This window comes from Trachypithecus francoisi, unplaced genomic scaffold (genome assembly GCF_009764315.1).
Source record: "Trachypithecus francoisi isolate TF-2019V2 unplaced genomic scaffold, Tfra_2.0 Lachesis_group1, whole genome shotgun sequence".
Taxonomy (NCBI): Eukaryota; Metazoa; Chordata; class Mammalia; order Primates; family Cercopithecidae; genus Trachypithecus; species Trachypithecus francoisi.
The window spans coordinates 27,605,356-27,623,091 of record NW_022681454.1 but is presented as its reverse complement, the minus strand read 5'-3'; positions in this window follow the sequence as shown (position 1 = coordinate 27,623,091).

Genomic DNA, 17,736 nt, shown 5'->3' with positions numbered 1-17,736 from the left:
TGCTCCAGTTGGTACTCTGAATGTATTTCTCTCTCATCAGCAATGGGATCGGAGAATTGAATGTGATGTGTTTGTCTTAGCAAAAGGTATAACTAGATCCTGGGGGGAGACAAAGTGTTTTGCTTTGTTTCTGCTCCAGTTCTCTACTGAGAAATAAAACCAAGAGGATTCAATTCTTTTTTCTGCAATGGACTTATAGCTGCCATGACTCGCTGCTCAGAGCCACAACGTGCCGATTGTTATGTATCACTGCCCCTTAGTGGTTGGCCAACAGCAAACCTCTTAAATACCTACCTAACATCACAGGTTTATAGGTAAATAGGGCATGTAGGCCCTCCTCTCTGCTTCTTACAGCAGACAACAGAGACTTAATGTGCAGACCTGCCCTTTTCTAAGATGATGCTTTGTTTTCTCTGTGTCTGTGTAATACAGAGAAAGAGCAAGTTTTCTGGGATCAGACAGGGCTGGAATTATATCTCCCCTCTGCTATTCTCTGTGTGATCTTGGGAAACTCACTTAACCCCTCTCAACTTTATTTTCTCCTTTCAAATTGGAATTAGCAACTACCTTGCTAAACCAGTGCTATAGGATTAATTCAGAAAATGAAGGAGAATGGCTAGCAAATAATCTGACATGCCATCTATTATTGTTATTCACATGATGATGATGATTATGGTCATGAACATTTATAAAGGATGTGATCTTCCCACTATTACAAAAGACCAAGGAAATATATTAATGCTATATAAACTGTACTGTAGTCTCTATGAAGTTAGTAATGTAGTCTGCCTTGATGAGTGACTCTAAGAACAGTACAACAAAATGGTTCCTGCTTTCATTCCAGATTATACATTAATTTAGTAGTTGTGGTTTGTGGGTTAGATTATTGTTATGTGAATTAAGATTTTAATTCCATTTGCCACATATTTTTGGGAGCCTATTGTACAAAATGTGCTGTTCTGTGTAGTCATTGTAGAAAGAAAAAAGTAAATGATGTATGTTTTTATAGAGCTTGAAAGTCAGTGGATACAACAGAGATATACATTTACCTAGATAGAAATTAGACAAATTATAGTCAGTGCTGTGGGATTATAGAGGCAAAATAAGTCAATGGCACTCTCAGAGTAGTTTTCATAGAGACAGTGATATCTGTTGTGGCACATGAAGCAGTATTTTTAGAGTTGGAATAAAAAAGGAAACAGTCTAAGTAGGAAAGTAGTAAAGGTGAGCACTTCTCAAAAGAATGTATGAAGTAGTCAGAGAATAATGAAAAAATTAAATGTAGAAAAAGCTGGAGTTATGTGTTGGAAATAATAACAAATAAAGGTTAGCAGGATAGACTTTTGGAAGGTCTTGAATACTGTGCTGAACTTTTAAATGGTGTACTATAAACATTAATGAACCATAAACTAATATATTTTACATTTTAAGACTTTAATCTTATTTTGGGAGAAGACAATGTGAAAATGTGCTTCTCCAATATTATATTTTATATCAAAACTAAATTATTTATGCTCATGTTGAAAGTCTTGCATTATTATATACAATGTTGATTCATCTTCTCTTTAAAATATTGCCATTTTCATTTATAATTCTTGTCATTCCTTTTCAACAATCAAATCTTCTATTGACTTGTCATTTTATTCTACCTGTCAATGTTGGCTGGTTATGAATATTTTTCTCTACTCCTAAGTAATTGTATTCTTCCCGGACAATAAATGGTTACTGAAGCAGAGAACATTCTGAATATCCAAATTGCATCATTCTGCATGTGATGTAAAACATTTGACTATATTATGAAGATGTAAAACTTATAAAGGAGCACTGAGACATGAATGACATTCCCCAGAGAACCATTAGATGATGTATCAACTTGACAAAATACACCCAAGTATTTGTCTATTTCTGTCCATCAGCACTAACACTTCCCAGATCCAAGACATCATCATTTCTAAACTAAAAATCTGAACTTCCTGGTTTGAATCCTCGTTTGACTTCTCATTTCATTAAAAATAAAATGTGAGCTTTTATTCATGTTTGACAAAGTCTTAATAATATCTGTAAACTTACTGCATACTCATACTTCTGTATAGTCACTCCACTTTAGCCAGGTTTTCTTGTCTTTTTTTCTAACAACTAAACTCTTTTCTACCTCAAGCCCTTTGCTTTCTCTTTCTTTTCCTGCAAGATTGAGCTTCTGTCCATTTACAGAGCTCACTTCTTGACTTAATCAAATTTTTTCTTCAAATCCTTGGTCCCAAGACTGGTCCTGACCATATAAGGTAAAGCAGCTCCTTTCCCTGTTCTCATTATTTCCTGATTCCAGCATATCATGCCATTTTATTTCCTTTCTGAAATTTACTGCAATAATAAATTATTGTAACTTTTCTCTATTTACTTTTACAGTCCATCTTACAAAATCTTAGTGAGAACAGTCTGTTTTATTTACCTTTGCATCCCCTGTACTTTAAATAGTGCAGGCACATGTGTTTGTTAAATATTGGTTACATCAATGAATGAATAAATGAATGAATGTATGAATGAATGAATGATTCATGAAAGCCTTAACCACATGGGAAGGAAAATGAAGTAGAAAGAAACTGAGAGGCTAAAATCAAGAGGAAGAACAAAAAAGAGTGGGAGATGGCTAAATGAGGAAAGTGTGAGTATCACACACATCAACAAGGTAAGATAGGAAAAATAAAGGAGACATAGCTAGTACCCAAATGGCCATATTTGTAGTCAAGGATCATTTAAATTCAGTTTGCCAATGAATAAGTGGGAAGTCTTGGAATTAATTCTCCTCACTGTAAGTGCATAGGCTCTGGGGACCAGTCAAAGGAAGTATGAGATGTATAAGGAAGTAAAAAGAAGTATAAGCAGCCTCTATATCCAATATTCATAGGTGGGTACAGGAAAAAGCAATGTGGGCCTGTGTAGCTGGAAGGCTAATGCCATATTGCAGGATCTCCCCACAGAGCTTATAGCAGAGTTCTGGCAAATGCAGGAGCAGGCATTATGAATTAGAAACCCTGGCATGAGGTGTTGTGGTTCTAATTTTAACAAGCTAGATGTTAGTATAAAGTCCCTGCTCCATAACAGAGGAATGAAAGAGGGGAGGTAGCTGAGTGAGGAGGAAATAGCATAAGGAAGGTAGGACCAAGGTCCTGGAAATGAAAAGATATTATGCATGTTGCTATTTTGAGAATTCTCTCAGGTGGATAAGTTAAAAATCAGAATTAAGCAAAGTCAGAATTAGAACAATAGGTACTTGATGTTGTGTTCTGACTGCTGGTTTAAGCATTTCTCTGAACCACCTACTTAAGACAGGTGCCAGTGTCTGAGCTGTCTCTTTAGGTGTGAAACAAGTGTCTTAAACAGAAGGGGATAACTATAAAATCTGGAAATCACATAGGTCAGGTGAAAAGGTAGGAGATACTCATATTCTAGTCCAATTTGTCATTTTTTTTTTGAACCCTGTTGCAAATGACAATATTGTCTGAAAATGACTTTTAAAAATAGCATTAACCGTGATAGTTGTCACACAAACTTGTTTACAGCCACTCTCCCTCATTTGGCACATACTTATAGGAAGATTTGTTAGCTGGGAAAATGGATTCATGTGGCCCAGAGTGCTAATATAAATGCTGATCTCCTGAATCTGTGAGAGCACATGGCATGAATAGTAACACAAGGTATTACAGGCTTTATGCATGAAAAATGCCTGCGATTAGAGATAAGTTCATGGGGGAGAAAAGACTGTGGAGACAGAATTACAGACTTAGTACAGGAAAATAGATTAAGGTTGAGAAACACTAAGATAAAAAGAGATTTGGCAAGAGTTTGAAATGCTTTTCAATTCATGCAAATAATCGACAAGGGGAGAAGTTTATAGGTTGGAACTGGATAAAACAACATGTATTAGAGAAAAACAAAAGATGAGACTCAGGGACAAAATATTAAATAACTGCCTATATCATCAGTTTCAAGTTATGTAAGAGTACCAACTGACTTGAAAATGTTCTCAATAATGTACAATAAAAACAACAGCCAAACAAATAACATTAATTGAACAAGATAGGAAAAATCAATGTGGCCTAAGTTACTAATTATATCCAAATGGAAAGTAGGGATTTCCACTAAAAGAAACAAAAATACACTGTAAATCTCAAGTGGAGTATTTATGGGTAGATTTTACTTTATGCAGTTTAAAGTTTGCATTCGACAGGTTCTTTGGAAGATGACATGTAGATTGAGATCAAATCCTTATTAATGATACTAAAGAGAAAGAGAGTGATTATCCTCAATCTTGACAGACTTGGTGGTATCTCCAGCGCCTCTAATACTGAAACATTATAGGCTCTATATCTTGTCCTCAAGGTGGTTCAACATCAGAGATAGCAAACTGAAGTTCATTTTTTGGATGTTCATTGGAAATGAGGGCATGAAGTAAACAAAAGGGGAACAGGGCCTATATAGTTAGCTATACATGTCTTCAAAGCAATCCTTGGCTCAAAGATTTCAAAAACAGTAAACGGTTATCATGATTATCAAATGATGACATAAAAGCTTAATCTAATGTTTGTAAATAGCAACATATATAGCATAACATTATAGATTGCAATATGTGTATGCATACAATGTTTATGTCTGGTTATTGTATATAATCTATATGTTATCTATAAATGTTAATTTGTTTTAATATAATAATTTGATCAGTATTCATATACAATTTAAGTTGAGAAATTGAGAAAGAATGATAAATTCACAGAGAACAGTGATTCTTTTGGTTACTATATACATGATGCAATAAAATATTGTCAATAGGCTGGGCGCGGTGGCTCATGCTTGTAATCCCAGCACTTTGGGAGGCTGAGGCAGGTGGATCACAAGGTCAGGAGATCGAGACCATCCTGCCTAACACGGTGAAACCCCATCTCTACTAAAAATAAAAAAAAATTAGCTGGGCATGGTGGCAGGCGCCTGTAGTCCCAGTTAGTTGGGAGGCTGAGAAAAAACATAGATAAATAACTATCTCCAAAAGCATATTTAAATGCTTGTGTTTTCTTTCCTCTCTTAAACATTCCTAAACACAGATGGTGGCTATATCTAATTTTATAACTAGTTTATTTCATTCAAATTATAAATTAATGTATGTCTTCATTAATTAATAATAAAATTATTTTAGCATTAATTCAATCATTATTTCAATAACTTGGGTTTACATTTTAAGTGCTTTATGTATAGCTTCCTGTTCCTATTTTGCTAGCTTTTTGTTTTTCTTAGAAATGACCAGAAGTAGTTTCAATCTGGAAAAAGCTTGCCTTTCTAAGAGCATGAAACCAAAGTAAAAATCAATCAATCAATCAATCAATCAATCTATCTATCTATCTCAATTCAGCTGTTGGTAAAGCCATATAGCTAATTAAACTGAAATGCTATTGTGTTTTTATATACCACAATAAGTGATCATGAGACAAAGCTGAAAGTCTAGAAGAGAGAATCCTGCTGTTCTGAATGCAGTCAAGGTGGATGAAGTAATCAAGGTATAGATTAAAAACTTGAAGCAGTAGCACCAAAAACTTTTTATTGCTTAGGAGACTTAGCAGGCAGGTAAGAAGCTTAAAGAACTACAATATTCCAAAGTCTTTTAGAGAAATGCATGGAAATCCTGCGCAAACATTTTCAGATTGGGAACTTGTCCTGTTTCAGTTCCGAAACAAACATTTCTATATGCTCCATATTGCAGAAAAAACTTCGGCAGAATTTTCTGAGGGGTCTTTTGTATGTAAACTGAAAAGATTCTGCTAATTTTCTGTAATCTAAATGTCAATTTGGGCAAATTTCTGTAGACTTTCTTCTAGTGACATTCTCCTTATAAAATATTTTTTGTTTTTTAAATCCCGATATCCTAACACATACATGTTTCTCATTACCATGGTTTTCAACTGGAACTTAGATAGGAACAATTTATGTTCATTTTCCCAAAGGTGATTTTCTATAAAACAACATTTTTAACAAAATATCAAAGTGACATTTCAATGTAATTGATAGTATGTCATAATCACATATAGAAACTTCAAGAAGCTGATACATCAATTAAAAAGAATTTTTGCATATTTTGGGCTCTTAGTGGAAGCATATGGCAAAATATACAACCTGAACCTTTCTCTGCTGTATTGGCCTCATCCTGGAAATGACTACACTGTGCCTTTATATTTAGCCCTTCTTTCTGTCTGTTACTATACAATGAATCGTCTCCTAAAACTGACAAAGTGTTGAAGGAAATCATATGAAAGGAAGCAAAACAGATAAACAAAATGTAATTATCATGATCATATCTCTGTATATAAAACAACTGTGGTGTGTGTGGTTTGTGTGTGTGTGTGTGTGTATTTGAGACAGAGTTTTGCTCTGTCAACCAGGCTGGAGTGCAGTGATGCCATCTGGGCTCACTGCATCTTCTGCCTCCCAGGTTCAAACAATTCTCCTGCCTCAGCCTCCAAGTAGCTGGGATTACAGGTATGTGCCACAATGCCTGGCTAATTTTCGTATTTTTAGTAGAGACGGGTTTTTGCCGTGTTGTCCAGGCTGTCTCAAACTCTTTACCTCAGGTGATCCACCCGCCTCAGCCTCCCAAAGTACTGGGATTACAGGCCTGAGCCACAGTGCCCAGCCTGTTTGTTAATAACCATATTGACATTTTGGAGATTAGGTAGGAATGTTTAAGCATTTCATATTTTTGAATAGTAGTTTGATACTTGTTCTTGGCATTCTAAAGAGTTTATTTACATTTTTGGAAGTTGTTTCAAGAGTTTTAAATATTCTTGTAACTTTTTATAATGTTTTCCATCTAAAATAATGAGAATTTGAGTTCCTGTTAAGATTTTAGAACAGAAAGTCTGAGTTTCAGTAAGGAATTGCTAACTTTACGAGGGTGATGACTGATTTCAGTATTTCTAAAGCTCTAAATTGTCTAGCAGCCTTGTGGATGCTTTTCTTTAGAATCTAGCTATTTTCCTTTTTTTAATTTTTTTTAGGCAACTTCCAGCTTCAAGATTGTTCTTATTGCTTCATGACTAAGGACAATAATATGATATCTCAGTGAGAACAAGCTCCAAATTTTTCTCATTCTACAGCTATAAATAGTGCTATTGTAGAATTTTATTTAAGGGAGATTGGACGATTTTGAAAGGAAGATCCCTGTGCATTGAACTTAGTTTTACACTATAGTCTTCTCTCACTCTACCTAGAATTCATGAGGGTGATTTATTTTCCCTATGATAAATTGTAAATTTGGAAAAGGCATCTGTTTGTAGAGAAATCATGTCATCTGGAAAACAAGAATAGATGTACTTGATCATGCACAGGTATGATCTAAGAAATGTATGCATAAATTATTTATAAGAGATGAATAATTTAACCTCAAATTATTTTTAAAAAGCCTTGTTGAATAAATGGCAAAACTAATTAATGGCAGAATTTAAATAATTACTTTTAACAAAAATGTTATATCTGAAAAGAAACCTTTAAGTGTCAGTTGAATACAAAAATCCATATTGTGTCATTGGCATTCACTATTGTGAGAAATTTTCCATAGATGTTTGTACTTTTTGAGTATCTTTCTCTGTATTTTTCTGTCTTTTTCATGCATAGTGGCTTTCATCATAGTGGCTTTCATGGGAGCAGAAGACTTTTCTATTTCTTGGTTATGTAAATAATGACATTATCTTCTTAAATTATTTTTAATAATGGGTCTAAATCAAGGTAATGAAGAAAACATGCTAAAACCTTAAAAAATAAAATAAAACTTATCTGAACTAAGGCATCATTGTGAAATTCAATTAATGACTTACAGTCTAGTGAGCCCCTTGCCTTCCCAATAGGCTTCTGTTCAAACTTGCTTTTTTGTCTGTTTGTTTCTTGCTTTCTGGCTGGCTTGCGTGCTTGGCTTTTTATTTTTATTTTTAATAATTGTGATTCTGTGTGTTAGAAACAGGGAACACCATCCCCACCATTGAAAATACGTTTCTACTCTTATTCTGCAAAATTATGACTATCTAAACGAGGCCTTTAAAAAATGTAATTGTTTAAATCAAATTAGTGTTAGTATTTGAATTGCCACTATTTACCAGAATTACTGATGGTAAATAAACTTTTCTAAATTTCTTATAGTATACTATGAGAAGCATCTTCTTTTTTAAAATTTTGTGTTTATTTATTTATTTTTATTTTTGAAATGAAGTCTCACTCTGTCACCCAGGCTGGAGTGCAGTAGCGGGATCTCAGCTCACTGCAACCTCCACCTCCCGGGTTCAAGCGATTCTCCAGCCTCAGCCTTCTGAGTAGCTGGAACTACAAGTGCCCGCCACTACACCCGGCTAATTTTTTGTATTTTTAGTAGAGACATGGTTTCACTGTGTTAGCCAGGATGGTCTCGATCTCCTGACCTCTTGATCTGCCCGCCTCGGCCTCCCAAAGTGCTGGGATTATAGGCATGAGCCATCGCGACAGGCTGAGAAGTATTTTCATCCCAATAAGGAAAGCTCAAGCTTTCAGACTCACTCTGTTAAGCTGGTAGTTTCTAAGTTTCTCCTTATGGAAAACTTTCAAGAGCACATGATGAATAATTTGATATATTCATTATGCACTAGACGGTTAGTATATCCATAGCACTCAAAGAGGTTTATTCACCAGGAATATTCACTTCATCACTTCATATTTTTCGCACTTACTATTTTCCTTTTGCTTTCTTACAGTTCTTACTTACATCAGTTGCTGTCAATATTGTTCAGTTGGTTAGCACTAAACGATATTGACACAGTGCTATCTGTGGAATACCATCAAAAATTTGAGACACTGAGTATTATGTACTAATGAAATCCAAACACACAATTTTTTGCCATATTAGATACCTTACATACATATAGGATCAATAAGATGCAATAATAGTCAATGGTCTAAGACAAATATATTCATGTGAAAAACTTAGCATTGACAAAAATTTTCTCCAGTAAGTATTTTGTCTTACAAGTTGGGAGAATACTCATTTTTCAGTTTTAGCAGCAGAACACCTTAATCCTGCTAATGGAACATGTTCTGTGTGATAATTGCTTAAAAAACATCTTCCTACATTAATAGACTTTGAAAAAAGAACAGAAAGTAAAAAAAATTCACATAAGTATAATCAAAATGAAAATTCGCTGGACATCTAAATGTACAAAATTTATTATACACAGCATTATTTGTGATCTAAGCTGGATGTTTTAAGCAAATAGAATAATTCCTTTAAATCTTCTCTTTATCTGTATATTCACATTTGCCTTGGACAATAACTTATAGAAAAATTGATATAAGTGGTCAGATCATTTTGATTTTCTTCTCATAGGAAGATAAAATAAAAATTTAAAAACCTAACAAATAGTGAATAATCTCATTAAATAACTGCAGTAGGTGGCATTTAAATAAATGTCCATTCTAAAACCACAAAGAATGCAGAGGATATATATTTGTATCAAGTGCTATTTTGTGAATTGATTAATGGTGCAAGACAGTCTCATATCATCACAGATTCATAGGAGAATGTTCTGGCAAAAGTTCATAGTCTATTTCCTTCTGGAAAAGATTGATAAATTTAGGAGAATTTATTTAAAGTTGACTTTTTCCTTTATCAGTGTCCTGGCTTAACTTTTCAAGATGATGATCAAATAATTTAAAAAGGTAGGTCTTGTTCACACAGGTAGTAAAGAGGTTATGTGCATACCTATGTACACACACACACACACACACACACACACACACACGGGGAGGGGAGGGGGAAGAAGAGAAGGCTGGCTTTTACATATTTTAATAATTTTCTTTACTACTAAAAACTGCTTGTTTGAAAAGTTTCAACTGGAACCAGAGTACTAAAAAGGCGTAATTACAGCTTTTTAAAATTGAAAAACATTGCTAAATGTAAATAATTTAATTTTGCAAATAATGAAGCTGAAGTTTAGAGAGGATAAGTGACTTACCCAAAATAGTACAGAATGGAATTCTGACTGCAGGTCTTCAACCCCCAAGCAATGTTCCTTCCAATTTTCTAGACTATAAACACTATATGAGTTATATATTCAAATTATCTATTAAATGATGCTTTTTTAATTTTGCTTTTGGCATTTACAACTTAATAATGAAAAAATTTTTCAGAAAATTAGAACTAGAATCTTAACTATTCACCTACTTGCAAAGGATTGATACACACCTACAAGATCCTATGATGTCTACTGAGGAGCAACAGTTCAAACAAGACGTGATCCCTGCCAACAAGAATTTTATAATTTATTAGTGGGAAAACTGCAAGTATCTCACTAGAATGTGCCACCTAACATGTGGGACTTTCAATCTGGAGACCTCGTTCTATTACACTATTTCTAGCCATATGGAATGTGTGGCAATTCAGATCTCTGATGACTGGCTGGTATGTCTCATCATGATGGGATCTGACATGTGCATCTGTCTTTTAGGTTCACAGTCTACCCAGAACCTTTGTTCAGAATGAGTATAAATTCACGTAGTAAGATAACTTTGTTAGAAGAAAATACAGATTATCTCAAAATGTTCTCACGATTAAGCTAGAATTCTGTTTAATAAGCTCACACCTTCCAAACACCTTGACCTAAATGTTCCCTTTAGAAAAATCTGACACTTAAAAAAATTCAAGCTGCAATATGGGAATAAATGTGCAGTCATACTGTTACATTTTCTTTATTCTTCATAAATATGGTCTAATCTCACATAAGAAATACTTTTACAAAATATTTTTCAAATTCAAGAATGCATAGCTAAATAGTAAATGCAATTAATTATGGAGAAGTAGACTTTTAAATACAGCATGATTATATTAATTCACTTGCAGATTAAAGAGAGATAGATTAAAGTATTTTTTCATATATCAAGATTTAGACATACAGTATAGACCATTTCATTAAGAAAGTCCCTACAGTAGTAGCTTAAACCTCACAGACTTGAGGTGGATTTGTATTATATTTCTTACATTCATGTAAGTTCTAGCTTAACATTTTTCAACAGTGAGAAATACAGGACACACCCATAGCAAGTCTCGCTATATGGATATCTAAATGCAGAGCTTTCATAAGATGCTGGTTAGGCTTGTGAGATACAAAAACTGAATCTTGATGATATAAGTATTTAATAGAAAGGGACTTAGCAGTAGGACATTGAGTTGTGATATTTCTTTTCTTTTTTCTTTCTTGCTTCCTTCCTTCCTTCCTTCCTTCCTTCCTCCCTCCCTTCCTTCCTTCCTCCCTCCCTCGCACTTTCTCTTTTTCTTTCTTTCTTTCTTTCTTTCTTTTTCTTTCTTTCTTTCTTCCTTTCTTTCTCTCTCTCTCTTCCTCTCTCCTTCCTTCCTTCCTTCCTTCCTTCCTTCCTTCCTTCCTTCCTCCTTCCTTCCTTCCTTCTTTCCTTCCTTCCTTCCTTTCTTCTATTGTTGTTGAGACAAGGTGTTGCTCTGTCACCCAGGCTGGAGGGCAGTGGCCTATCTCAGCTCACTGCAACTTCCACCTCTTGGGTTCAAGAGATTCTCCCGCTTCAGCCTCCCAAGTAGCTGGGAATACAGGCACATGCCACCATGCCCAGCTAATTTTTGTATTTTTAGTACAGACAAGGTTCTACCATGTTGCCCAGGCTGGTCTCAAACTCCTGACCTCAGGTGATTCACCTGCCTTGGCCCCCCAAAGTGCTGGGATTACAGGCATGAGCCACCACCCATGGCTGAGTGGTGCTATTTCAAATGGCAATGTGAGGAGATCTGCAAAATTGCTCCTTCTCAGCAAAACAACCACAAGTGGTGAAATTATGTTAAAAAATAACATTTAAGATTTGTGCAAGTGGTCCTAAAGACAAACAAAAAATGAGAAACTAAACCTCAGTGAAAAACACCAAGAAACTGTAGGAATTGAGCTACCCTCAAACCCACTGACTTTCTCAACCTCTGCTGAACCCTCATCTAGTCACAGCTTGGCATGACTGAAAGTACCACTCTGAGTATGTCTACCAAGATAGGGCTTTCTCTAATCCCAGCTCCCAATCAAGAACTGTCATGTTTATTTAAGAGCCACAGTCAACCAGCACTTATCATCATCTTATCTCTATGGCCGAAGTTGTATTCTAGGTTAGCATCTTGGAGAGGCTGAGGCTCCCATCTTCTGTAAGTCCCCATTGGTAGGGTAGAATCTGTCATAGACACAGCCAGGACTAGAATACTAGAGCCTCCAGTGCCCTCAGCCAGCTTACTTCTAGGGTGGAGTATCTATGCTGGAGGAGGCAAGCAGAGAAAATTAGACCACCATCCACTCTGAGCACCCTGCTTGTAAAGCAGAATGTCATCTGAGAAAGTGGGTCACTGTCCCTGCTCCTAGATCTGTAACAGTAGTTCAGAGATTTTGCCCAGGCAGAGAGGCAAGCTATATAGAGAGTTTTGAAGCTCTCTCCAAAGGAACTGACTTCATTTGGAACACAGTAAAGGAAGTTCAGATATATCGGTGGTATAAAAACAGTGGAGACTTGCTGATAAGTGATTAAGAGGAGGTTGGTAGTTCTATTAGTTCAACAAACTAAACTGTAGGCCAACTAATTCACCAGAGAAAAGCAGGGAAAGAGGCAGCTGAGAACAACCCTCCTGGAGTCAGAACAAACTTCAAAGACTGGTCTCCAAGATTACCTCTCGAAAGTGGAAGTAACCCAGATGTTAACTACTAATGAATAGGAGAAAAGTATAAACATGCAATGGAATATTATTTTACAATTAAAAAAGATGAAGTATTGATATATGTAACAACATGAATGAACTTTGAAAATATTATATGCTAAGTGATAGATGCCAATCACAAAATATCACATATGATATGCTTCCATTTATGTGAAATAGCCAGAATAGGCAAATGTATAGTAACAGACAGTAGATTAGTGCTTGCCTAGGGCTGGGGGTGGAAGCATTGGGGAAAATAGGGGGTGACTGCTAATGGGTGTAGTGTTGCTATTTGGAGTGATAAAAATATTATAAACTTGATGTGATAATTGTTGTGTAACTATGAATTGCATAGTATACGATTTACATCTCGATGAAGCTGTGATTTGTAAAATAGATATTTGGTGTTTCACATTATCACTGTGATGACCAGAGAAACAGGCTCTGAAAAGGATCAGGAAGAAACTGGAGTCACAACTGGGAGGAATTCATAACAGCAGAAGCATGAATGCCTGGACACTACAATCTGCTCTGCTACTACTAGTTTGCCTTAGATATTACATACAAGGACTTCTGTCATTGCTACCCCCACCCAAAGAGATTCTCAAATCTACTTTGTTTGCATCATTCACTTTTACATCAAAATACTAAAAATGCTTATTTAATTGGTGAAGCTTATATTACATGCCTGCCCTACCAGAATTTGTGAATACAAAGCCATTTGCTCTCTTCTAATACAATAGAGCAAATGACTTTGTATTCACACATTCTTTTTTTGTGCATAACGGACAACTTTTGGTCCTTTATCAAGTGAGAATTTTTTAAACATAGAAAGGAGACGCAGATGCTGGGTGGCCAGCGATGACACATGCATACTTCTATAGTTTAGATATTTTTCTTTCCAAATCTCACATTGAAACTTGATCTCCAATGTTGCAGACAGGGCCTAATGTTTGAGTCATGGGTCCAGATCCTTCAGGAATGGCTTGGTGCCATCCTCATGGTAATAAGTGCATTTTTCCTCTATTAGTTCTCAAAAGAGCTGCTTGCTGAAAATAGTAAGGCACCTCTCCCCACTTTTGCTTTCTCTCTTGCTATATGATCACTGCACACACCTGCTCCTGTTCACCTTCCACCTTGAGTGAAAGCAGCCTGAGGTCTTCATCAGATACCAGTTTTTCAGCCAGGAGAATATAAGCCATATAAGCCTTTTTTGTTTATAAAACATCTTGTCTCATTTATAGCAATGCAAAATGAACTGAGACACATACACTAATAAAATACTAATGAAAATAACTTTTTAAAAAAATATGTACAAGACATTGTTCTGAGGGCTTTACATATTTTAACTCCATATGCACTAACCCTATTATGTGAAATAGACACTTTTATTACTATCTCTTGTTTTTCATATGAGGAAATGAAGACACAGAGAGATAATGTGAAAATTTTATGAACACTTTGCCTTTAAATGGCAGAGACAGGACTTACAACAAGAGTCAGGTTCTGAATCACTACTATGTTGAACTTCTTCCCTGTGAATAACACTGTTCTTTTGATTCAACTCAGCTCTCACAGATAGACCATGATCCATGTTCAGAAATATGTCTTTTCTGCTAGGCATACACACTGAAAAATCACCAAGTCAATCTAGCACTGCATTATTTTACTACTGGAAAACTGTGTTAGATGCCATACAACCTCTGCTCCTAAGCATACCATACAACCTCTGCTCCTAAGAAACTTGCAGTGTAATGAATTCATGCTACATAAATACACAAAACAGCTCTAATTAAAGGGGTCTTTATTCCTTAAAATTTTAATTTGGGAAACACTATCTTCAAAATAAATATCATGTGAAAACACGCTATATAACCAATAAGGAGTATACTGGCTCTGATTCCAGCCTGAGTTTTAGACTTCATGTCTATATTACTTATTACTGTCCCTGGTCCTACAAGGCAATTTCCAAAGCAGCTAAGAGAAAATGCTCAGCTCTCTGAATTTCAGTTTGAAAAGCTAGATTATGATAAATTCAGGGAGAAACATGAAAATCAAGATTTATGGGGCTTTCTAGGAAGAAAGATAGCATTGAGTTAAGGGAAGCCCAAAGGTGATCCTTAAAGAGATGACATTTGAGATAAGCCTTGACCGATGAAGATGGGTGGTGGTACTGAAACTAGAGAGAAACTATTATGACCATAGACTCACAAGCAGGTTCAGGAAACAGCAGATAATCTAGATTTGTTTGAACACAGATCATATACACAGATGCCCTGGAAAATAAATCAGGTCAGGTCAGTTGACTCATTACGAACCATACATTGCCAATGTAAAGCTTTCATATTGACTGAAAAGTAACAAAATTACTAAATTTTTAATCACAGTGTGAATGTGCAGAATTATGTTTTAGAAAACTAAATTTCTTTTTAGGTTAGGATAGTTCAAAATGTTAACAGAAAGGAGAAATAGAGCCTTTCTAGAAGACAACTGAAGTATTGCTAATTCCAGTTGTATAAATTATGCATGGATGGAAATATTGCTGAAAGAATAAATAAATACATGATGTCTCATGGAGGAAAAATCTATGTAATTTGTTCAGCTTCTACAGTATGAGGTAAAATATGAAGTTGGTGTCAGGAATTGCTTTGAAATGTTAAAAATATCCAGGGTCATGTTTGTGTAATTAACAGAAATGAAGATAGAAAAGAGAGTAGACAGTTGTGATACTGAAATAATACGTTTGTTTGATCTATTTAGATAAAGAGTTGGGACACCTTTGAGGTAATGTCAAATACTGAGTTGAAATTACAAATAAAGGTTTAAGAGAGATTTTAATATGTGTATGTCTCTGTGTCTGTATATTTATACCATGTTTAAGGCTCATGAAGAAAAACAAAACAAAAATAAGTGAAAAATGTTAGGGCAAAAGGAAAACAAACAAGCAAAAAGAAACACAGGGCTGGGCACCATGGGTCACATCTGTAATTTCAGCACTTTAGGAAGCTGAGGCAGGAGGACCACTTGAGCCCAGGAGTTTAAGAACAACCCTCGCAATGTATTGAGACCTCGTCTCTACGAAAAGTAAACACATAAGTTAATTAACTGCATGTGGTGGTACACACCTGTGGTCTCAGTTCCATGGGAGGATTGCTTGAGCCCAGGAGTTTGAGGCTGCAGTGAGTCATAATCATGACCACTGCACTCCAGTCTGGGTGACAGAGTGAGACCCTATAACAACAACGAAGAAGGAGGAGGAGGAGGAGGAGGAGGAGGAGGAGGAGGAGGAAGAGGGGAAGGGGAAGGAGAAGAGGGGAAAAAAATGGTAGAGTACAGATTTAAAATTTTATTTTTAAGCCTATTTCATAGTAGTGTTTAAAGTCAGTCATGAAGTCTAACATGAGAATTGAGATAATACACATAAACTCATTGCGCTATTCCATTGCATCACTATAAAGAAATATCTGAGGCTGGGTAATTTATCAACAAAGGGATTTAATTGGCACATGATTCTGCAATCTGTAAAAGCCTGGCACTGGCATCTGCTTGGTATCTGGTGAGGTCTCAAGGACCTCTTACGCATGGCAGAAGGCAAAGCAAGAGCAAGCAGGTCACATGGTGAGAGAGGGAGCAAGAGAGCGAGGGGGAAGGTCCCAGACTCTTCAACAACCAGATCTCACATGAACTGAGAACTCACTTGTCATCAAGGGAATGGTGCTAAGCCATTCATGAGGGATCTGCCCCCATGATCCAATTACCTCCCACCAGGCCCCATTTCCAGCACTGGGAATCACATTTCAACATGAGATTTGGAGGAGATAAACATCCAAACCATATCACACATAATATGCCAACTATAAAACACTCTTAATGCAGCCATTGATTAATCTCCTCAACATGTACATGAGGCAAAAGGAGAGAGTATTTATTAATCCTACATATATATAATGAAATAGAAAATAATGCTAATAATGATGTCAGTTTGTATAACACCACGTAGCTCTACCCATTTTGTCTTACTTGATGCTCACATTGACACTGTAAGAAACAAAAAGTAGATAGATATTATTATTTTTCTAAGTTTTTAAATGACAAAACTAATACCAATAGGTAGACACTGGTAAACTTCATATAGTTACCAAAATGAAACATACAAATAATATGCTCTATCTTTAAAATATATATATTTGAGATGGAGTTATATGCTGGATCTTGTGTCAATATTTTGTGCTTCCAAAGTAACTTTGCCAAGGTCACAAAAGAAGAGACATGGATTAAACTTTGCTCTTTTTCTGTCTAGCATATGCAGTATTTCTTGCAATCATTCCTATTATATAATTTGTCCTAGGTTTAAAATCAATTTAAAATAGATTTAAAATGAGTGTATTCTTTCAAAACAAAATTACTAAAACTGACTTTCAGATATTTGGTTTAATTCAAGAAACACTGATATTGATAGCCTAGGATGTTCAAGTCAGAAGTTTAAGGCATGATGATGAATTTAAAAATTAACAGTACATGTTTTCTCACTGCTATCTCCTCTCCTCCCTCCATATCACAGGGACTTGTAAGTTAATGCTGGTGGCAAGTTATTATAAATTGCTAATAATGTAAAGCATATTTGCATAAATATTGTGATAAATATTCAGACAAAGCACTATGGGAGTGAAAAGGATGTAAATGAAAAATGTGTTCTGATTAAAGTGATGTGGGAAGGTGTCTTAGTTGATGGCACTGAAGGGAAGTCAATGTAAATAGAAAACTACAGGGCAGAGGATGTATAGGACATTCAAGAATTACCGTACTGAAATAGAAAATTCAGAGATTTGAGATTATACTCAGACAATTCATCACTACATCTAAGAGTAGAATTGTATAGGGTACGTTCAACAATGAGCATACTTCAAACCTTGAGAAAAACGTGTTGATCAACAGTTATAGATAGATGTGTGTTAAGGTAGTCACAGCAAATAAGTAGGAATGTC